This window comes from Oryzias latipes, chromosome 24 (genome assembly GCF_053564925.1).
Source record: "Oryzias latipes strain Hd-rR chromosome 24, Olatipes_Hd-rR_3.1".
NCBI lineage: Eukaryota > Metazoa > Chordata > Actinopteri > Beloniformes > Adrianichthyidae > Oryzias > Oryzias latipes.
Genome location: NC_136260.1, coordinates 12,400,402 through 12,424,654, shown reverse-complemented (window position 1 = coordinate 12,424,654; position 24,253 = coordinate 12,400,402). Strand labels below are relative to the sequence as shown.

The 24,253-nt window shown below is 41.7% G+C and overlaps 1 long non-coding RNA gene across 1 annotated transcript; it reads right to left on the bottom strand.

The window, feature by feature from the left end:
* Positions 1-10,277: 10,277 nt before the first annotated feature.
* Positions 10,278-23,148, bottom strand: LOC111947068 (uncharacterized). The gene is made up of 3 exons (XR_002872864.2): positions 22,886-23,148; positions 18,846-18,972; positions 10,278-11,458 (listed from the first exon to the last, which is right to left on the bottom strand). It is a non-coding gene; the product is annotated as an uncharacterized LOC111947068 (long non-coding RNA).
* Positions 23,149-24,253: the final 1,105 nt, after the last annotated feature.

Here is a 24,253-nt window from a genome sequence, read left to right as displayed (position 1 = left end):
TTTTAACTTTACTCTGGTCAGCTTGTCTTTCAAAATCGCCACTTAGCAGGATGTACCTGCGCACCAACAATCCCGACCTTTCCTGCAGGGTTAAACGGTTCACACGGATTCTTTAGATGAGAAGTAACTTTAACAACAATCAGGCGCCATTGACCTGCAAACCCAACCCTTGCCAAGTCAGGAATGCAGCTTAACCACAGGAAAGAACCTGCTCAGTTCTTTTGAAACACTTGTGAAATGTGTCAAATTTAGAGCGTACTGTGAGACCAACACTGAGACATTTGTCAGCTCCCATTCCAACATGTTTGTGGACTCCTATAGTTCATTATTTACCATAGGATTGTGTTACAGCTGTGGCTGAATGAGTTTGTTTTTCATTTTACAGTGGTCTCTTGCTGGAACTTGGTTTAACTTTCATGGCAGTTTTGCAGTTTTGTTGGTGCAATTTTGCATGTTTCTTTTGTTTTGTATTTATCATAATGCTTTGTGTTCTGTGTCCTGATTCCTGATTGGCTGTAAACCATTGTCAGTCAATCTCCTCCGTGTCGTGTCTCCTGTTGCAGACATGATATTTGTTTCCATAGAGGACTTCTTTTTCTGTGACTGTTTGAACTTTAAGAGTTTAAACATAAGAGAAAAGTATGAAAATGTTCAGGTTTGTCAGAGAAATGTATATAAGGTGTGATGTGAGGGGTTTCATTGCCTTAACTCATGTAGAATAATTGTGAAAAATGAAACTACCTTGTGGATTTTACCTATTGCATGTTCTTTATAGAACATAATTATGTCGATTATGCACTGTATGCTAAGTTTGTGTGCCTTAATTTTAAATTAAAGTGGGTCCTCGCTGTTTTTATTTTACTTATTTTTTTATTTTTTTTTAGTACGACTTTGTGTATTTTTAGGGGTTGATTGTTTCCAGGTGTGGCCACTGATTGGACTAGAGCTGATGGAGGCAATCTTTAAATCTCCATGTGACCCTTCGGTCCTTGTGGATGGAGCTCTGCAGCTTCTAGTCTTATGCCACGTTCACACCGGGCATCTGACATGTGTTCAAGAATGTGCTAAGCACAATTCTTGATCTTTAGTCCAAAAAGTTTCGTGTTTATCATTTTTTTCTCTTTTTATGTACCGTAAATTCCGGACTACAAAGCGCACCCGATTACAAGCCGCACCCACCCATATTCACGTGTTTGACTGCTTTTATACATACACAAGCCGCGTCAGAGTACAAGCCGCGCATGTGTTAGCCGATATTGTCATCCTGACAGGTCACGCCCAGCATCCCAGAGTGAGTGCAATTTATTAGCACATTGTGGGTGGTGCCAGTTTTGCCTCTGGGTCACGTACAAGAGTGTATCGACATCTGTCAAACAGCATGGACCTATATTCTGTTCACAAGTCCCTCAGTTATGGTGTTTTTATTTCATTTTTTTTTTACTCATTGACAATCTAGGTATCTAACATAAAATTACAAACAGTAACCATATAATCAACATTACATCCCTCAGTTATAATGAGGAAATTTACATCCGCGATTCCACATTTCCCATGAGTCTTAGGGGCTAAAGGCGGGGCCAATGCCCGGCTCGCCATTCTGTTGTACGTGTTTAAGAATTAGCAAGTAGCAGCAGTGCATGGAGGGGTGAACGGGAAAAGCTCTCCTTCCGCTTGTGTCGCAGCAGCGTTATGGGAGTAACAGGACTGGTTAGAAAACACAACGGTAAAATAAAGCAGCGGCGACTGAAAAGCGCGCGCCTCAGCGCGATACGCGCGCCTCAGTGCGGCGCGTGCGTCAGAATTCAGAAGCCTCTGCACTCCGCGGACGCCTCTGCGCTCCGCTCCCGCCCCGCGCGCTCCTTGTCTCCCCTTCCTATCTACTCCGACACCTCTGGCCAGGGCAGCTTCAAGGAGGAGCACTTCGTCCCCGTTGCGCCGGTGGATGGAGCAAATCGTTTCTGTGCAAAGCAATCGGACTACTGTACGTTTTGTGTATGAGGGGCGGATGCGTTGTTACGTGTGGGAGCCATCAGACTGCCATCGGCCCCGCAGCTCAATCAGCAGGAGAAGATGTCTCCAGCTCACACGGAGGCTGTGAGTTTTTCAAAGCAAAATTCCGCTTTTACGGTTTCCTTAGAAACCGTAAATGGAGTGTAAATTCACTCCATGCGCTGTTCTCTCCGTCACACAGCAAACCGGCTTTTCCAAACCCGTTGGTGACGGTGGACTTTTTTACGCTGCTTTTAACTATTGCTTTTAACTTGAAAGCTTCATCATAATGTAGCGGCGATCACGTGCATGTTGGGTCTAATGGCCCCAAAGGATTCTGGGATGCGGCCGGGCATGCGGGTTTCGTTTTGTTGAACCATGACTGAAGTGTCTAAGACCTGAAGTCAAGTCCATGCTGTTTGGCTGCTAAGAGGTGTGTTGAATAAAAATGCCTCGTGCTTAGTGTTAGATAGAGAATTCAAACTATTCACTGAGTTCGAAAGTACGTACATCCATAAATTAGCCGCGTCACTGAATAAGCCGCAAGGCTGTAAGCGCAGGAAAAAAGTAGCGGCTTGTAGTCCGGAAATTACGGTATATTTAGATGTGGATTAAGATAGATGTGTTTTGTTTGTCATTTTGGCCTATTAAAAAAATAGTAACAACAGAGCTTGTTACACTCAACAACCTCTGTTTTGGTTGATGAGTGTAAGTCTGGGTAAGACCACTTTATGGTAGACTCAACAAAATCTACTAAACAAAAGAAAAACAGGGCGTAACAGAACAGTACAAGGGCCCATTCACGCTAAAATGTCCTCATGGAAGATGTTGTCAAGAAAAACTTACAGTTTTTAAATCCCAACTAGACAAAAATAAAAACTTTTAAGCTCTTTTAGTGACCATTTTTGGTAAAAATAGAAATTATAATCTGCATTAGGAGTTCCATGGAACCATGGAACTAGAGCCATTTGAGGGATGAGAAAAAATCATTGCTGCTTAGATACAAAATACAAGAAAGGGTATTGATCAAAACTGTTAAATGCATATTATGTTATGTCACGTAATGGGGGGTGCAGTGTTCCTTTGTTTATCGTGGACTCCCAAATGACCTGCCGCTTGGACGTTGCACACTTTGCCTCTTCCAACTGTGGGTGGGTCGACATGCACCAGTAAACAGTGGAAAAAAGAAAAAGACCCTCCTCCCTGCCTGTCCACTGTGAACAACATGGGAATGTATGAACGTAGCATTAGACAATAATGTAAGAACCCATTCCACAGTAAACGTTTGTTTGGCTGTATTTTTACAAGAACACAAGAAAACAACAACATGCAACAACACTGAAATGAAAATTTAGGACAATAATATTCAAATGTTTGTGTTGTTTCCTGTATTTTGACAAGCTAACAATAAATATTGAATTAAAAAGTTCTCAATAAATATTGCATTACAGACTTATATCGCTAATAATTCAACTGGTGGCCTAAATAAACATTCTTCACTGAGTTAAGGAATGTGTTTGGAGACTTTTGTGAATGTGAATTTTGGTAATTAGCATAGTTTCTTTGACAGGCTAAAAGACATGCTGGTTTTTATCACACTTGCCATAGAGCTATGATTTTTTTTTTTTTTTTGCAGGCAACAGACTTGAGCAGAGCTGTGCAAACATTAGCATATTTTATTGCTTCTGTCTCAGTAAAGAAGTCAAAAGACTTGACTTTGACTTGTAAAAGGGCCCTTGAAAAGGGCAAACATCTATCTATGTGCTGCTTTATCCAGGATTGGAGGCAGCAAGCTTCCCTCTCTGCTGTCACCTTGAAGATACTCGTGTATTTCCAGCCCAGCCAAGAGACACAATCTCTGCAACTCGTCTGTGGTCTGCCACAGGTCCTTCTTCTATCTGGACATGGTAGTAACCCCGCACCAGGAGATCGTCTGGATGGGATTATCGCCAGATGTCCAAGCCATCTACACTGGGTCCTCTTAAAGTTAAGGAGTGACTGCACCATATCTCTACACACACACACACCCCTCCCGTTCTGCAAAGGAAACTCATTTTCACCACTTTTTTCCATCCCTAAACTTATCTGCTCATTCCCAGCCCACGCCTCATGGCTGTAGGTGAGGGTAGAAACATAGATGTGGCCGGTAAATTGAGAGCTTTACCCTCCGATTGCACTCTCTGTTCATCGCTGCATCACCGGAGACGCCTTCCAAATCCGTCAACTAAACTAACAAGCCGTCCTGTCTTTACTTAAAAAGAGAACAAACTTATCTGGGCGTCCTTCTCCGGTGGGGCCCTGCGTTGGGCTCTTCCGGCGCGGCGGGGGGGCTGCTTTCCTGGCTGGGCTGGGGCGGCGCTCTCTTTCCCTCCGCGCCTCCCTGCTCTCTGGCTCTGGGGGCCTCGCGGCGGTCCTGCTGGCCCTGGCCTGGGTGGCGGTCTTGGTCGCCCGGGGGGCGGTTGTTCCCTGCCTGTTCCCGTGTGGCGTTGGGGGAATTCCGGCTGCCGCTGCTGCTGTGGCGGGGGTCTGGGTGTGGGGGTGGCTGGGCGCTCCTCCTCCTTCTTTTCACATTCCACCATCCATTTTAGAAGAACATAAACACTCACCTGAGCACAGGTGTTAGCTCACCTTTGCACTTATAGTTTGCATGATTGAATGAATGAAAGATTTCACACTAGTTGGTTTAAAGGCATAGGTATGCGTTCGTGAACATTATCTGTTTTGTGCACATGTTGACATGTGAACATTTTTTGCAGCTAGCAGGTGTGTTGATAATATTTGAGTGTGTGTGAACAGGCCCCGCCCTTTTTGTACTACATTTGAACTGTACCGTAACGATAAACAACCAGTAAACCTGTCTGCTCTATGCTGCTTCATGGTCTTACCCCCCCTCTCACTATCACCCCCCCCCCCCTCTCTCTCTCTCTGACATCCCTCCCTCTTCTTCCCTTCTTTCCTTTTCCGTCCGGTCCAACACCAAAGATTTTCAATCATGGTTGAAATTAATAAAAGTTTGGCCTCAATTACAAAAGGGGTTTGTTCAGTCACACCTTTGGTTTGTCTGAAGATTAATAACCCCTCTTGTTAAAGTAAAATATGTCCAACACAAGAGGCCCTCAGCTCTCATCTGCCTGCCCAGCTGTTGGACAGGACAAGTTAAAAAAAAAAAAAAGAGAACAAACGGATGAAAAGTAAAATCTATTAAAAATTACTCTTTTACCTTACCTGTGCTTTTTTACTGTACAGGTAATGTTAGGTTGGGGCTATGAGGGGCTGTTAGCTAGCGGGAGAGTGTGTAAAAATGATGATAGGAAGTGGTGGTGGGCTGCGCCAACAGCCCGCCCACAATTTCTACTTTCTGTTAAACTACTGCTGCTCTGCAACAACTAAGTCCTGGAAAACGAAACACCTTTTTTTTGAAAATGGCATAATCTTATGAACCAACCATTTTGGCCCGTGACGTGTTGATGATGTGATCAGCGGGTGGAGTGCAAAACTGACATGAGAATAATATGAATTGTTGCCTGCTGTTTAACAATCCTACTGAACTCTTATTTTTCTCCTGGGACTATTGAAGGACACAACTAAACTGGGTCACAGTTTAGTGAAAAGAGACAGAAGAACCGTTAACCTTTGTGCTATCCTATGACCCCACCCTTACATTGACGTGTTCTCCCTACCATGACAAAGGTGGATAAAGGTGGAAAGATTTCATGTAATCCATGGACACCAGTGATGATTACAAATCATTGAAGAAAAAAGGTTCAGAGCACTGTCTTGTGGGGTCTAGATGACCCAACTCCCAATGTTAAAGTGCCTAGGATAGCATAAGGGCTAAAAGCAGCCGTCATATAGACACCGCTCCTTCAGTCGATGGTGAAGCTCACCATACTGGGAGAGTCTCTGAATGATCCCACAACCCAGACATAGAGACGCGTTAGCCAATGCCTTCGTAGAGCTCTACAAAACAAACAAACCTGATCTTGCATCATTTGTGTCCTCCTAACTGATATAATCAATGCTCTCATGTACCGATGAAGCTAATAACTTTTGACAGTAGCTCCTCCCACATCCGTCATGAGCATTGAGTTTATGAACGCGCTTTTTGGACAAGCATCTAAGTAGATGCTAATTTGATGTGCAAATCCCATAGGACTAATTTTTTTTTTTAAGATTGGGTAGCTAGAGCTCTAAATTCCAGACAAATTTATGTCCATGAACATGCCACAGTGTCCTTTCTTTTTGAACAGATGTAAACTACATTGTGCCTTTTTTTTCATTGCTTTGATTAGTTTGATGTAATATGCTTGATAAAAATAATTTTATTTGAAGATTCTTCAGGTTGACAACCTCAGTCTGTCATTTTCCTCATGATCATGTTTTGCTAGACTTCAGATCTCACCAAAAAAAAAAAAAGACATTTCTCTTTAATCTATTTTCACAGAACGCTTCATCTGTCAAAGACAATAATCTGTCAATCTGATAAAAGCAAAGGTTTTTTAGACTTTTTTTCTTTTAAAAATGGATTTGATTTTTTTTTTTTTAAATGTTTAACTTCATAGGTTGGTGATGATCCCACATCATAGCTTCTTTCGAATCCGATCTCCCCGAAAGATTACGGCAGCTCTTGTGCCAGCAGGGTAAAACGCAGATGCATCAGGCTTGCAGCAGGAATTAGATTAGACATCATCCCACCTCACTACAGGGATCAGAGCGTGAAAACCCAGCAACACAACATCAGGTCAACCCAACCCTTTCACTTCCACTTCTCCCGGTGGGGGGGCAGCCATTTTCACGCGGGGGCTATGTTTTTCACCTAAATCTGGCAACTCAGAAAATAAGAGCAATTTTAAGGGAAATTGCACTAAATGATGGGGAGGTTTGGATTGTTTTTTGGGGACATATTAGTTTACAGGAGAAAAATCTTTTCCAGTATTTAATCTTACACCTGCTTTTTTTCCACAGACAAAACGTACTTTGATCTTTTTTTTTTTTTTTATCTCTTCAGAGAAGTATAATTTTATCCGTCCAGCTGTGCTGATAGCTGCAACCTCCGGGTTGCCTTTTAGCCGAGCCTCACTGTTTTCCTTGCGCCTTCATCCGCTCGTTGGCCTTTCAGGCAGCAGTAATATCAGCTCATCCTGGGGTAATGGGGAACAGCCTCTGAGGCCGGCGGATAGAGATCACTTTGAATTATTAATATTCATTCCCCACAAAGGGGCCAGGCGGGGCGGGACTCGCCCAACACAAACCCGGCGTTCAGACTGTCGCCGAGCCAGAGTCAACAGCCGAGTCAAGCAGGGCTCGCTCGCACAGTGAGGCGCACGAATTAGAGAACCGCATGCGTGACCTTCATTTCTAAACACAGACAAATGTGAGCTGCAAGTCAGCCACATCCGTAAACTAAGGTTTATTTGGATTCTCAATGGCATAATGATTATGTTGTTTTTTTTTTAAATAAAGCACAATTCATTTGACTGTTTCTATTTTTAATGTCTTTAATAAATATACACATTTGATATTTACATTTTTATAAATATACACATTTAATAATTTTATATATATATATATATATATATATATATATACATATATATATATATATATATATATATATAAATGTGTATATATACCGTAAATTCCGGACTACAAAGCGCACCCGATTATTAGCCGCACCCACCCATTTTCACGTGTTTAACTACTTTTATGCATACACAAGCCGCGTCGGGGTACAAGCCGCATGAATTAGGCAACATTGTCATCCTGACGGATCACTTCCTGACTCAGAGTGTAAGTGTGATTTATTAGCACACAGTGGGTGGAGTCATTTTTGCCTCAGGCTCATGTCTTTGAGTCTATCTGCATCTGCCAAACAGTATGCACCTCTATTCTGTTCACAAGTTCCTCAGTTATGGTTTTTATTTTTTTTATTTTTTTTTAACTTATTGACAATCTAGGTATCATACATAAAATTACAAACAGTAACCATATAATCAACATTACATCCCTCAGTTATGATGAGGAAATTTACATCCCCGATGCCCCATTTCCCATGAGTCTTAGGGGCTAAAGGCGGGGCCAACGCCCGGCTCGCCATTCTGTTGTACGTGTTTAAGAATGAGCAAGTATTAGCAGTGCATGGAGGGGTGAACGGGTAAAGCTCTCCTTCCGCTTGTGTCGCGGCAGCGTTATGGGAGTAACAGGGCTGGTTAAAAAACACGCTAGTAAAATAAAGCAGCGACGACTGAAAAGCGCGCGCCTCAGCGCGATACGCGCGCCTCCTCGCGGCGCGTGGGTCAGAAGTTTCCTTCCACAACAAACACTTGCTCCGCGGACGCCTCGAGTAAGCCCTGGCTGCAGCCTGCAGAATGGCTCGACGCCTCCGCGCCCCCGCGCGCTCCTTGTCTCCCCTTCCTATCTACTCCGACAGCTCTGGCCAGCGCGGCTTCAAGGAGGAGCGCTTCGTCCCCATTGCGCCGGTGGACGGAGCAAATCGTGTCTGTGCAGAGCAATCGGACTTAATACTGTACGTTTTGTGTATGAGGGGCGGATGCGTTGTTACGTGTGGGAGCCTTCAGACTGCCATCGGCCCCGCAGCTCACACGACACGCAGTCTCCAGCTCACACGAGGCTGTGAGCGTTTCAATGCAAAACTCTGCTCAGTCCTTAGAAACCGTTAACACGACCACGTCAATTTGTGTTTCCAGTCGTGTCCCGACAAAATAAAGGCTGATATTATTGCCACATATTTACGTGCAGCCAGCCGAGTCACTATGACTCAGAGGTAAATGCACTCCTGAGCATGCGCTGTTCTCTCCGTCACGCAGCTGACCGGCTTTTCCAAACCCGTTGGTGATTTTTTCACGCTGCTTTTAACTATTGCTTTTATCTTGAAAGCTTCATCATATTGTAGCGGCGATCACGTGCACGTTGGGTCTAATGGCACCAAAGGATTCTGGGATGCGGCTGGACATGCGTGTTTCGTTTTGTTGAACCATGACTGAAGTGTCTAAGACCTGAAGTGAGGTCCATGCTGTTTGGCTGCTTAGAGGTGTGTTGAAAAACAAATGACTTGTGTTTGATGTTAGAGAATTCAAACCATTCAGTGTGTCCAAAAATATGTACACGGCGGCCGCCAATAAAATCCAATAATTAGCCGCTTCACTGAATAAGCCGCAGGACTGTAAGCGCAGGAAAAAAGTAGCGGCTTGTAGTCCGGAAATTACGGTATATATATGCATACGTACATATACCATATGTGTACGTACATATACCATATTACTTTAAAAAGAATTGTGTAAAAATAGTCTAATCTTCAGGTGCTGGGACTATTATTTGTTGTATTGATCATCTGTGCATGAAGATGAGATGCTTCTTAGGTTTAATTTTATTTATTTTTGCCCCTTGACAATTTTATCAGCTGTAAATTATTTATTTTGATGTATGACTGATGAACTCACAGGGGAATATGTTGTATTGTGCCAATCACAATAAAATATCTGGCTATGTTTGAATTCCCACCCTACTTTCTAACTACTAAAACACTATTTAGTGCGGCACTATACCATGGATTTAAAACAATTAGGTCACCATCCTCACTACTTATCTTTATTTTTGTTTTAAAGTCAAAGTAAAAACCTAATAAATCTAAACATTTTACCAATGATGAAAAATAGTTTTAAGCGCAATGCATTCTGGTCTACGTTCTCCAATCTAGTGAGCATCGATGCAATCAGGTTTTGGCATAGACTTAATAATACGCCCAAATGTCTGTAGATTTTATTGAAGTTGCTGTTTAGTTTTTGTTTTTTTCTGGTTTAATTTGTTTTATTTGTCATGGAATAAAACAAAATACGTTTTTAAGTTGTACACTAAAGAGGTTGATTTAACTTAGTGAGAAATCCCTTTTATGTTTTTTTGCTCATACTTTTTTTACATACTTAAGAGTAAAAGGTGTGTATTTGATTATCAAAATAATAAAACGTGGAGCCTAAACTGCTAATGTTGTGCAATGTTTAAAATGTTCTGAGACTATTGGTGTTGGTATAAACTTGAACTTTAGTTTTACACATTTCTAAAATATTTGGAGTTTTTAATGGATACAAAAGAGGCTGGGTGGAGAGAGGTGTTAAGAAAATATATGTAGGAAAACAATAATACAGTAATAGAAGAAATAGATATTACAGAAGAGCATAAGCTTTTACCATCAAGAGAAAACTTCCAATTAGACAACAAAAGTTGCTTTAGGCATAACACTCATTGTCATCAATGATTGTTCACAGAAGGGATTCATTTTTATGCACATCTGCACACTTTTTTATTGGACAAAACAACACAATGAAGCAAAAATCTAACCATTTTCTGCACCAACCTGCACACAAATACATATATTTACAGTGATTGACACAAATAACTGTATACCAACACCCACATATTTAATGCCTTATAGACATATGCACACAAAGCCATCTCTGTTTGTTTAAAGGTGAGCATGCAGGTGTTTTCAGGTGATGGTGGTGTGTGCTTTACTGGAGTGTAAAGAGGCCACGCCCCTAACCACCAAGCCCCCAGTGAGAGCTCAGAATGGAGCTCAACCGTGGTTTCGATGGGTTGTGGAGACACTAGTCGGGTTTGTTGGTTCTGTTTTTGTTTGTTTTTTTAAAGGAAATTGGACTGCTTTATATCTATGTTTGGGTTTTTTCGTAGTAAACTGACACTAACTTAAAACTACAGCAAATATTGGTTATTCTTGCTTTTGGCCTTTACTAATTGTACATTTTTTAGGTGCAGAACGATGAAATAATCTCCGTACTATTCTTTCATCTTTTTCCCTTTCCAGATTTCCTGTCGTTTTTACCCAGAGGACATGAGCACGATCAACCCAAATGTTTTCATTGATCATATTGAAACTTTGAAGACTTGTACGTTTTCACTTCTTTCCCATCTCTCCTTGCTTCTTATAACCACGCTAACCTCATCCTCTTTGAATGCTTCTCAAGCTGAATATACAACCTTTTCCTGGAACGTGGAGTAACTAACAGTAATGGCTGCAGTGTGGCTATAAATCCAGGAGTGTAGATATATTATTGTAAGCATGTCTGAGTGCATTAAAGTACACGAATGCAGGATTTGTGTTTTTTTTTTTTCAAACGCATTCTCTTATTGTATTGAATGTCGAAAAGGGAAATTATTTCAACATTTTTATTTGGATCCCAGCATGTGTTCGTGGGATAACTTCAATAGTGGGACGGTCAGGGAAAATCCTTTGTGCTCGGGATTGTACAAACAGACGAGAGCCAACATGGAAAACACGGGCAGGAAACACTGAGTTTGTTCTCTGCAGGGGGATGACATCAACAGGCAAAAAAAATGATGCTTCATCTCTGGAGGGACACATGCAGTCTGCGCACCGTCTGTGCACTGGGGGCCAAACGGATGTTAATGAAGCCTGTTGCTTACTGGCACAGATCTGGAAACACAATAGAGGAATGAATATATGAATTATTCTGGTGCAGGAGCAGGGCTGCCAATCCTGTTACTGTAGTCCCATAAATTCTTTTTGGATCCAATTTGATACATTACGAAAATACACAAATATGGATTTGACTCTCTACTCCAGCCCTGCATTCCTGCAGTGTTATGCCATCGGGTTATTTTTCACTTATCACTCATATAACTCCCTTTCCCTTTTTTATTTTTGCTTTGTTTGCCCCTGCTGTGAAAATTAAACATGTCCAGTAAAAACTATTTTTAATTATAGCTGAATTTTATGAACTGCAGCTGGCTGGAGCATGCACTCTTTGGTTTGGGAAGGATTTAAAAAAAAGCCATATATCATGAACCCACAAAGCATACATGTAAGGTCAAAAAGTAACATTCGGGTGATGATTCAGATAAAGTTCCACATCAAAGTATAACTCATTAAAATGCATTACTGTCATTTTTATTTTTATTTTTTTTTACAAATGTTCTGCTGTCTTTAGGTTATTACAGTAGCATATCTGGGAAACACAAGATTTTATGTTAAATAAATATCTTATTGATACTGACCATTCAAAACCCAGAATTTGGGAAGACGACCATTTAAGGTATGAAGCCACCTGAAGGGCTTCTCCTGTCTTGCCAAACAATGGCCTGAAGCCCCATAGGGAACACCCCCTGAGAATATATCTGTTATGTGCGTCCTATGCGCTGTCTGTTATGGCGACAATCCAGAGCAATCTGTCAACTCTGATCCAACTTTTCATTAAAAGGACTCAATTATAATTGAGTTTTTTGTCATTTTTTCAACATCAACCAACTCTCAGAGGTTAGCAGGGACTTTTCTCTCACTTTATATTAGTAAAGTGCTGCATATCACTTGACACGATAGGAGTCAACTGATAGTGTCCAATTACATTTTACAATAGGTAAGTACACTTTTACAGTAGTAGTATGTGTACAGTAGTAAAGCTTTTCATATCACTGCACAGTTTGCAGTAGTTAGGTGTTACAATTCAGTTTACACGTTACAGTAGTAGTGATGCATAAAAGCACAAAGCTTCTGTATTCCGTTTCAGAATTCATTGAAATTCCTTTATTCATGCAAACTGTCAAAGAGTTAATTGTAAGTGGAAAAGCGCAGCTCCACTGTTAAAGGGTTAAGTGGATTGTGGATTCCAGTGCTGTTAGTATTACTCTTCTCTCTGTTCTTCCTCGTTAAATGTTAGCCATCTAAAAGACCATCTTCCTGATGTTTTGGGGGATCTTCCATCTGGACGGTGGTGTTGTTTCTTGCTAGTCAAAGTCTAAATAAACCCCTGTCAAGTATTAAAATATGGGAGAGGTTTAGAAGGAGTTATTGTGGAATGTAAACTGTGTACTTAGATCCAGTGAAAGCGAACTTGTTTTCCCAAGACTATTTTTCCACCAGAGATTATTTTAGGCGGCGTTTGGCAGAGATGTAATGTTTTCTGAGCGGTACCATCCCGTTTCAAGCCACTTCAGGATGCCAGCACGTCTGACGTCACTGGACTCTGATGTGAGCGCTGCGTTTGTCCCTGGCACTCGACGTGGTTATTGAGCCACGAACAGCGGCGTGATTTTTCTGGAACAGCTGCACTCTCGGTTTCTGTGTGAATGATGATGATGATGATGATGATGTAGGGGATGTCTGCATCAGAGTGTCCTGAGGTTGTCAGCAGAAACTGGAGGGGGTGGGGGTGCTCAGCATATCACCGAGTCTCTGGGGACAGCTTTAATGCATCCACCTGCCAGGCAGCAGTGTGCCATACAGTCAGCAGTCTTTCAATCATTCGTCCTGGAACGCCAGATGGTTTCACCTTTGATAAGGATGATGCACCGCCTGGTACCGGGGGAACGTCTGAGGCCTCGGAACGAAATGTTAACAGACTCAAAGCAGCCTTTCCAAGCAGAGAAAAAAACCTCACGGCGGGTTTGTTTAGATTTTATTATTTGGGGGCAGGCGTACACTGCTTTTATGTGAAGCCAAAACCAAACACTAACAATCAATCCTCGTCAGTCTGCAGCTCCTAAACGCAGCCTGTCTGAACTCATGCCCGACGTCGTTCCTGCGTGGAGTAATAAATCGAGACTCCGTGCTCTCTCTTGGAGGTTAATTGTGCTGATTTGAGTGAGCATGGAGACTGCTTCTTGCCGGCGACCGAGAGCTCACAACACTTTTTATTACAGCTTGATTTTCCAGAACATTTATTCTGTGAACTTTTCCTTCGCTAAGGTATAAAATGAAAGCGGAGAGTAGACAGAACTGCGTGAAGTCATTTACTAATGAGAGCTCGTAAATAACCTGCATGGCAAGGGCCAAAAGGATTCTGGCTTAGGGTAAATTTACATAAAGCTGTGGCTGGAATTTGGTTTCTCTTTTTTTTATTCGGTCCTGTTGAGGTTTATTGCTGTCTGCGTGTTGATATTACTTACATTTTAGAGGCTCGATTTCATCATGTCCTGTAACGGTGGCATTAAAAGCCAAAGTGATCTTGAAAATGACTTGGGTGGAATTACTAAACCTGCAAAAACGTAATTTAGCTCCAGACGAAAGACATGAACAAGGTGTGACAGAACAGTAAGGGCTTTGTTTAGTGTCCCTCAAACGCTTTTTCGAGAAGGACACCCTTTCAAGGTCGTTGTGGACTCTCCTGTCATCTGTCATCTTTAAGCATGCTTCTTTGTTAGAAAGAGACAAACAACAATTTCTCCCAAAAGTCAATTTAAATATAACTTTGGTGTTAGTTTGCAACACAAATGGATCTATTTTCCTTTCCGGTTGTGATCGACCGTCACATTGGGGGAGATTGTTGAGGCTCTTTCCTCCAGCGCTCTAGTTTGAGGAGTTTGAACCCTTTCCACAGAGCATGGCGGCACCCCGAGAGCAGGGGGCCACAGTTGGTGGGCGTGTTTTGTTCTTGGCATCAGTAAAGCTTTGAAGGCCAATCGCTGCCCAGGTGAATAGAGGTAATTATCAGGAGCAGAAACTTTAGTGAAATGAAAGCAAAACATGACATGGATTTATTTTGGACAGCTCTTATCTCACAATACAGTTAGAACAGTATAAGCTTAGTTTTCTTTAAAAAAATGTCTTCACAAAAACTTTTGAAAAACATCATTTTACACTCAGTGAAAAAAAACATTTCAACAAAAATTATATTTAACAAGTTTGTTGAAATACCTCAATGTACAACATTTCCTACTCATCTGTGGAGTCACAGTAAATTATTGTAGGAACAATCCCTCTAATAAGATTTTATATTTCTTGATAAACTCAGTCCCAATCTGATCATCTTTTGATTTATTGTAAAAGCATTCCCAGTGGTCTTCTAAATAGGATTTTCTCCGGTTTTAGTCAAAATCAGAAAAAGATTGTCTCATTTTCTCTCAAGATGTCTCATTTTCTAGGACATATTTTCTGCAGAGCAACAGGAGTTCATCACGCAGTGCTGTTTACCTGCTCTGCTCCTGGCTTACAGCCCAACTTAATATTACTGTTGCAACAAAATGGCGAGCAATAATGGAGCTACAGTATCTAGCCAGACCCTTCACTGTAACCCAGTTTACCTTTTGTGGATTCTCACTTTTGCTGATTTTTTGGGTGCAATTTTACATGCTTCAAGTGCAATCAGATCTTTGTTTTTATTCTATAATATGGAACTTATTTTTCGGCAAAGGTTTGAACTTTAAGCGTTTAAACAAGAGAGAAATGAGAAAAAAATGTTTGTGTCTGTTTGAGAAAAATGCATGAAGTGTCCATCTTTCTTTGTTGCCCATTTTGTTCTAGGATTGTTGGGGTTCAGTGGTTCCTCTCCATGCTGTACTCTGATGATAGAAAAAACTCCTTGGATAGGTCATCATTCTATCACAGAGTGAACACAAAAGTAAAATTGCTACAGAAAGAAGGTGTGCACATCCCAAACATCCCAGAGAAAACAAAACAAAGGGGATCAAAGTCATGGGAAGACAACCAAAGACAAAAAAAATCCTGCATATCAAAAGCTACATCTAGGACTTTACAAGTCGAAGCTTGTACGTGTGATGTACAAGCTAACACATCGAGCCACAAGCTCCCTGCTCCGCTGCAATCTGATGCATCCACTTGTAGTCGACTAGATGCTCAGATATTGTTTGCCAGTTTTGTTGCGCCGGTACTGTCAGGTAGTGGTTGTGAGGGGCTGTAAGATGGCGGGAGAAAGTGTCATCAGATGGAGGATGGGAAATGAGGGTGGGCTTACTCTGCACCAACAGTTCTGTCCAGAACTCAGAGGTGAACTTCTGATTAACTACTTCTGCTCTGCAGATACTATGACCTTGAAAAAAACAGTTCCTTTGGGCTAAAAATCACATGATTATAAGTAAAAGATGAATGAAGTGTGACTTTAATGGTTTATAAAAAATACCTGTTTAGATCAGTGGATAGTAGCTCAAGTCTTTTTCACCTAAACAAATATCTGATTCCACTTCTAATGCAACAGAACAAATGGCTCTTTCCTTTTGTTTCCCTGCACCCCTGTATCCTCTGTTAGGTATAGATCTCATGGATTTACCAACAGAAAAAAAGCACATACGACATAATGGAGTCTGCTAAGCTATATGACTTCACAAAGTTAACTAAGAAGCCAGGAAAGTAGTGACCAGTGAGCCAATGAAGAGATGAAGATACTACCAAAATAAATTACCTATAATAATACATCTTTCCTCTTAGTGAACTGAACTTTGAGGCCATCTCAAAGTGTATGTGGAAATGAAAACCTTCAAAACTTACTTCATCTAAAGAAGAGTGATTGGTGTCATCCTAGGAAAAAAATGGAGTATTGACAACCTATTCATCGCACCAAGCCTCAGGGTCACGGCTTTAGTCAGGGCAGCAAAGCCTGCAGAAACTCATCATGTTTCTCATATAGATAACATTGAATTTGCAAAGCATTTGACCTTGTAAAAATGATTTTCTGAGCATACATTTACTATATAAATAAAAACAGCCATGTTTTCACCTGACCTTCCGGCCAGAGCTTATACGACCTGTGAGGCAGTGGTAATGCAGCCCTTACTGTACTGTCCTCAAAAATCAGCAGGAAGTCAAAGTCATAAATTTTTAAATTAACAAGCCACACCTGGCTGAGCCACATTTAGGACATCGGTGGGCTGGGCTGCACCTTGAAATGAGGTCTGGAGAGGATTCACACCGGACGGACGACAATAACCGAGCAACGCAGCAGCTTATTATCTACACCCAGACAGTGCTTCTCCCTGCTGGTTGCCCCCTCTGACCATGAATGTGTTTTTTTTTTTTTTTTTTTTTTTGTCACCCTCACTGGCTGCCCCCGTATCTCGTCCAGTCAGCCGCCTGCATGAAACGACCTTCCCTTACCCGGCTCTCTGAGCTTTTATCCGGAGCTCCTTTGGGGAGAGGTTTTGGGGAAAACTGTCCATCCCAGTGAGGTATATCACACCTTAAGTGCCATTTTAACATGACACTTGATCAGCCAAATATCATCATGAGCTTTACATCTCATCTATTATTCACCTGTGTGAGTGTGTGAGTGTGTGTGTGTGTGTGGGGGGGGGGGGGGGGGGGTAGCTGGCTGGTTGTGCCTATTGCAAGAGAGGAGAGAGATTACACTATGAGGAAGTGAGTGCACGTACTGCAGCACACTGTTCAGTATACAAAGGCAGCCAGCGGGTCAGGTTTCCCTGTTTTAAAATAGAAGGGAGCGCGTGCCCATCTGAACTCTCGTTCCCGTCTCATTGTGTCATGCCTGGATTTTTTTCACTCAGGAAACAAACAACGAGACGGCTCCAGATAGTGCAAAGCGTCTTGTGTATCATTGCATTGTTCTGTCCTTCCCTCAGCACCGCTCGGTCACTTAAGCCAAATTCATATCTCATATGCACACACGTCTGGAGGATGTGACTCCTGTGAACTCCGGGCTGCACAGAGGGATTGTTTGTCTGCTTAAAAGACGTGATCAGCACACACAAGCTGCAGAGACCAGACGAGGGTAGGCAGCTAGGTCCCCCGGGGGGGCCGTAACGTTTTTGTCCTCTGGGTTGTCCTTCTCCAGATTGACAATATGGACATATTTTACCATTAACATGTTTACACGACATGTCAGTATAAACGTGATGAACTTGAACACTTTAAAGTCCCACTCTGATCATCTTTTGATCTATTTTAAGAGCGTTCCAAGTGCTCTTTTAATTATGATTTTGCAGTTTTTTAGCCCAAAATAAATTAATAAAAAGCTGCTGTTTACTAGAACACAGTTTCTGTGACGCGGCAGTAGTTCAATAGAAATTTGCCTCTGAGTTGTTGGCAGGCTTGTTGGCACAATCCCTTCTTCCCTTCCCGTCATCCATCTGATCTATTTGTCTGCAAGTGGATGCATCAGAATGGTGTGGAGCAGGGCGCTTCCAGCTAGCCATAGTAGCTTTTACGTCACAGCTATAACCTTTTCAAACTGCATTTTTACGTCAGCTCCTGATTCACAACAATTTGAAAAAAGGAATACTAAGAAATGCAAATAACAGCTTGATTTTCTTTATAAATATCCTCCATCATGACAAAAATACTACAAGAACATGTTGAAACCACCAAAAGTGGTAATCAGTGTTATTTTTTAAGACTGTAAAGAGATGTTTGCTTCCCATTTGGAGGGGGACTACACTCCCAACCGTCAGAAGAATCAGCTCTGTTCAGAGCACACAATAGGCCGACATTTGACCTGTATTAAACATGCGGATCTGATTTTAGTGCGGCTGTGTTGGCCGAGGAGTCACTCTGACTGCAGAAACCTCTCATCATCTCGTAACGTCTGAATCAGCAACAGAAAAGGCCATCGACTAACCGCACTCCACTCCCAGTGCAATTCTCACATTCCAGCAGCCAAGCAGAGATAGTGTCAGATTGTTCGCCATGCAAATAGGATGGAAAGAGGGAACAGAAAGTTAGTGAGTGTGCCTGTCTCTCTTGGCTGGTAAAAAATAAATAATAAAAGAATAGGGAATGGTTTTTGGAAGGGAGTTGGACAGAGACTCGACCAGTCAGCGCTTAATTCATGCATACCAGGGACATAATGTGACAGTGATGCAATTTGTTCTGGGCCAAAAGCCCATTCTCACTTATCTGACAGTTACAGGCTTGATTTGTCTTTTTAGCCCTACACTCAGGCCACCATGCATTAAAGAGGTCTTTTTTTTCACTCTGTGCCACGCTAAAAGACGCCGCCCTTATTAAATGTGACTTCGTGATAATGAAAGCGTGTAGTGTGATGTCAGAGCAGTTGACACGATACAAAAGGCTAATGCTGGTGAAATTTCTAATCAGCTCAAAATGTCACGAGGCTCACCTTGAGTCTGAATCAAAGCCAGTGGACATCAGCTTAGCGCATCCACATCGACCTCAAGGATGCTGCACCTCGTCAGTCCGTCTCAGAGAGTCACTTCAACTCCTCCAACTGCTCTGTCTCTTAGCAGCTGTGGTGACAAAGAGGGATGCCAAAACTGTGAGACAGTAGTGAAACAACCCCAATGCATGAACTCGCTGTGCTATAGGGAAAAAGGCAGCAAGTTCTACAGTGCGTTTTAATACAAAACCACCAGGGTCTTTCACTTGTTTCTAAAGCCCTGCCCTACTTACTGATGCTGGCTGTCCGTGTTTACAAGGCTGCAGCTTCCAGTGATAAGTAGTGAAGTTATTTACAACTTTTTCAGGCTGTAGGACAAAACAAATCCAAAATGTCAGAACTAATTTGTTATTGCTAGCCAAATCAAGGAAAGGAACGATTTTTTTCCCCTTAAAAGTCTATTATAACAATTTTAATTGTCGTAAAGATAAAATAAGAACAAAACAAAAAAAACAATGTTATTTTGACTTAAGAATTTGCCACTAAAAAGACTAGCTGGGATGAAAATGGTGTTATGTTGAGGCATTTTTTTCATGATGAAGGACAGATATGAAGAAAATAAAGCCTAAAATTGCGCTTCTGAGTATTTCCTGATTTTAATTGTTGTGAATGAGGGGCACAGGCAAGAATGCATTTGGAAAGAGATCATACATGTGATGTGGGCGGGCCACAAGCTTCTTGCTCATTCTAATGCATCCACTTGTAGATGACTAGATTTATGTACGTCTTTGGATTCCTTGTCCGAGACGGTGTCTGGATCAAGACTGGATAGCTTCAATATTGTTCGCCACTTTTGTGGCACTGGTGATGTTACGTTGGGGTTGTAGGGGGCTATAAGCCAGTGGGAGAGCATGTAAATAAATGGATGATGGGAAGTGGTGTCGGGGTTGCTCCGCATTAACAGTCTCTCCCACAGTTTTTGGATTTGGACTAAAAATGGCAGACGACCACTGGAAACATATCTGAAAACAATTCTAACGTCTAGTTCTCGTATATAACCAGTGGTTCTAAGTGACTGAGTTTCCACAATTGCATTTAAATTGTGCATATGAATTGGTTGTTATAGCGATATAACTGAGCTACCCTTGAAATCTCTATCCAGGCACTTTAATGGTCACGTTTCCATCAAAGCCAGTCTTCTCAGGGCGGCTATGAGGTAACAGAAGATCACAGCAGTCAGGCAGTCTGTTTATTTTATCACCTTCACCCCGGATTCCCGTCCGTAGCCCCAACACAGGGCTGCATCACACCTCATTAAGTACCGAATCTGGATCCGGCTATTTATGTGGCTTCAGTGCGTGGTAGTCTGCTCCAACCGAACCCTGTAAACCTTTTGCCTTTGGCAGTTATCCTTTGTGTCTTTGCTTTACAGATGCTTAAAAGGTTGTTCAGTTGACAACAAAAAGCGAATGTCTGTTCCCTTTTTTCCATAAAAAACAAGAGTTAAAATGTATCTTTGTGTAGCTTCATGAAAAACAGGAAGTTCTGCTTCAGCCCACCTTCAATCAGAAGGTTTCACAAACAAGGCTTATATCCAGAAAAGTTTTTTTTTGATTGATTATTTTTGCCAAAATGCAGAAAGCCACCCCTGTTCAGCCTAATGAAGCTTCCACAGTCTAAGAAAAACTTTTATACTGTTCTCCCAGCCCACCTAAGCAGAATAATGAAATGCCACCCATGCAGGCTTAGTGTTAAAATGTATGCATACATAAAAAGACAACTGTGTGACATGTTTTCACTGAAATAGTTTTGAAAATGTCTAATTTTTTTTGGCAACTGGGGTGTAAAAAAGTCTGCAACCCGAAAAACATGGCAGAGATGTACTGAACAGAAGGGCTGGGGAGTAATTGCACCTCTGCTCTGGAAAACTATGCAGGCGGGAGCAGACTCCTCATTCTGCGCCGGGCTAGCAGCACTTCCCTCCCTGATTGATATGGCCACTGGCGCAATCTGGATAGGCAGAAACCACCATTAAATTCTGTCCCGCTTTATTCTTGAGCCCCGAAAATCAAAGCAAATGATTTTTTTCGGTTCATGTTATTAACTGGATCTTTACAAAACGTAATTGAGGACTTAACGTTTTATTTTTGCTTTTGTTGCTAGCACATAAAGACCGCACGGAAATCCAATTTTTACTGAATGGCAAACATGTTTTTTATTTTTTTGAAAAATGACTTTGTCCCTTTATTTTTGCAGCGTTTCCCCAACTATATATAGGGAGCAGAAGCCTATACTGTTTCTTGAGGGTAAAGGATGGCTGTAGCTGCTGCACATTAAGGAGGAAACAACTATTTTTAAAGTTATATAAATACGTAATGCTATTTTATCATTCCTGACCGCTCGTTGTTGCAACATCTCGAGCGGGGCAGCTGCACTTCCCAGTCGGTTTGAAGCCTAATCCCGCTGAGGAGGGAGCACGACTCAGGTAAAATAAATGACAGGTCCTGCATCTCCCTGCTTAGGTATGTTTTCACAAAAGCCAATTTTTTTTGCGAGCACGAGAGCCTGGGCGAGTGTTGAGCTATGTCTGTCTCTTGGTTTCATCTTCTCGCTATCCAGCATGTGCTTTTGATTACTGCCCTGCATTCCTCTGCCTCTCTGTGTGGCTGCTGGAGCGCAACGTCTCTGTGCAACTCCAGGCCAAGGTGCGGTATCTCGGGAAGCCACAAAGCACACTGTATGACGACGTCGGCCTTCATTTTTTCATATATCTATCCATGCGAAGGGAGGAGCCTCACTGCTAACAGATGGTAGATGGTAATGTAATGGGCTCACCTCTTGACCCCCATAGGAACTTTCATGTAACCTCTGCGTTATGTTGGATGACGTGTTAAGTGTGGCCTTGGACAGCTTGTCAACAAACACGTAGGAGCGGCCAGTAAACGACTGGTTGTGGTTGTTTTAACCCCAATGGGGCAAAGCACATTCATCACAGTTAAGACAAAGATGATATTGAGGTGTTTCTCGGTGGTCTAGAAATAGCAGGATTCACGTGTTCAGAGGCGCCTTAGCGTTGGTTACATTGGAATCCAAGGAGTGGCTAAACGGTCGCAAATTCGGGCCAATAATTAGAAGGGGAGGGGGCCAAATTCAGCCATGTGAAAAACAATTTTTTAGTAAAACCAAAACAAAAAAGTCTCGCCCACTCTGTATCAGTGAAGTAATTCTGGAAAAGGATGTTCTTCTGGGGTCTTGTAGATTAAAAAGGATTTAAGAAGCTCATATCAGCCAGATGTGGGTCTTTGTTGTCTGGAAAAGCATATTTAACCCTTGTGCTATCCTGGGCACTTAGATATTGGGAGTGAGGTCATCTAGACCCACTAGACAGTGCGCTGAACCTTTTTTCTTCAACGATTTGTGATCTTCACTGGTGTCCATGAAATCCTTTCCACCATTATCCACCTTTGTCATGGTAGGGAGAACATGTCAATGGTCAGCTTGACCCCATAGGATAGCACAAGGGTTACGACAGGTTTATAAGTCTTTAGAAACATTTAATTTTGTTTTGTTTTTAGAAAATGTTTTTGCGTTCGTGTATCGGCACAAAAAAGGTATAATTTCTATAATTGATAATTTTTGTATCTCTTATTATTTTTATTTATTTATGTTGACCTCTGCTCCCTTTCATCTTATCAACCCTTGTTATTTTCCTTCTTACAACCTGTGAGGAGAATAACCTTAAAATAAATAGCATTAGTTATCTAAAAAATGTTTTAGAGTTTATTTAAGTAAACCCCCCCAAACTGTTCAGGAAGGAGTTTGCTTAACTGCCAGACAATTGGACTCTTTACAAAAAGGAAAGAATAGTAATAAGATCAACCCATCTTCTAACCAGCTCAATACCTTGTGGGGTCACATTGTTTATGGACCCTATCCCACCCACTGTTGGGCAACGTCAGGGTACATCCTTGATAGTTTGCTAAAGAAATAAGAACAGAAGATGATTAAAGCTGCAAACGGTGTTACCTGCACTTTTTACATACTTTGACTGGCTGAGCTGCTGCTTCAGATCCTTCACTCTCCTCCTCTGCCTCTGACATGCTGTTTAGGAAACCACATAACAAATTAATGGAAAAAAAATATATAAAATATATATATTGGTCGCCTGAGGTTGACAAACAGATCCATGTCATTTTTTGAAGAATCGTCAAAAGTAAACTTTTGCATTTCCTTGGCAACTGAAATTTTGTTAACCACACCCCCAAAAGTATTAATTTTTCACAATATTTCTGTAAAAAAATGTACAAGAAACTCGGGAACGCCACTTTTGTGAGCTCTTAAGCCATTCAAAACCTAGAACTCTAAAATTCCAACATTTTATCCAAAGTAGCTTCCCAATGATGCCCGAGGAGTTAGGAGGTGAGTTTAAACTCCCTGGGAGAAGGTAAAATTTGTAGCTGGTGCTAAGAAGTAATTTATTTTGCAGAGTTCACGATGGCAGTCTCCTTCCAAATCAAATGTCGATGAAACTTGGTCCTTCTAGTCCAGGACTACTGCTGGCCAGAATTAAATTAAGACCTAAAACAGTAAAATGTTATTCTTCACATTAAACATACATAGGAACCAAAAGTCTTGCAAATGTTGCATCACAAGTTTTAAAAGGTTCTATAAAGACCATGCTTTTACTTTGAACAATGTTTTGCATTATGTACTGTTTTTAAATCATTACAGACATCTATTATTGAAACAGACATAAGTAAAGCTACTGTAAGCGCTGATGTTTTATGTAAACCAAACACAGAGTCCGATTTCCTGAATTACAACATTGACGTTCCTGAATCCCACAGAAAATTCCACTGAATTTTCACTTTATCTGTTATACGTTTTAGTTTCATAACACAGCAGCAGTTTAATACAAAACCGCCACCGCTTCAGCCGGCCCCGAGCTCTGTCTGTCTCAGTTTTCAGATCTTTATGATCCGGGGACTTAACAATAAAGCAGAGCACTTTGTAAGTGGCTTCTGTTTCAGAAGCCTGAAACCTAACTGCCGACTGACCTTCCTGAAAGAACCCATAAGGTTAATCCCCAGGCAAATAATTGAATCTTTACTTGCCTATTATTATCTCCCTCTAACCATTCCACCCGGCAGGAAGCTGGCCTCGTAAAACCACAGGGCCCCCTCTCACCCCCCTCTGCTAATGGAAAGACACACGTGTGCAAACACTTTCATCCCACCAGCAACAAACATTAGGCATGAAACCACCTACAAACGACTAAAACACAGCATCTACCTTGTTAAAAAAAAGTAAAATAAAATTACACACATGGGTAAAAATGACAACAACTCAACTCTGGTTGGGGACTTGAGCTCACACAATCTGCTGGTTGGTGGTAAAATCTGCTTCTAAAG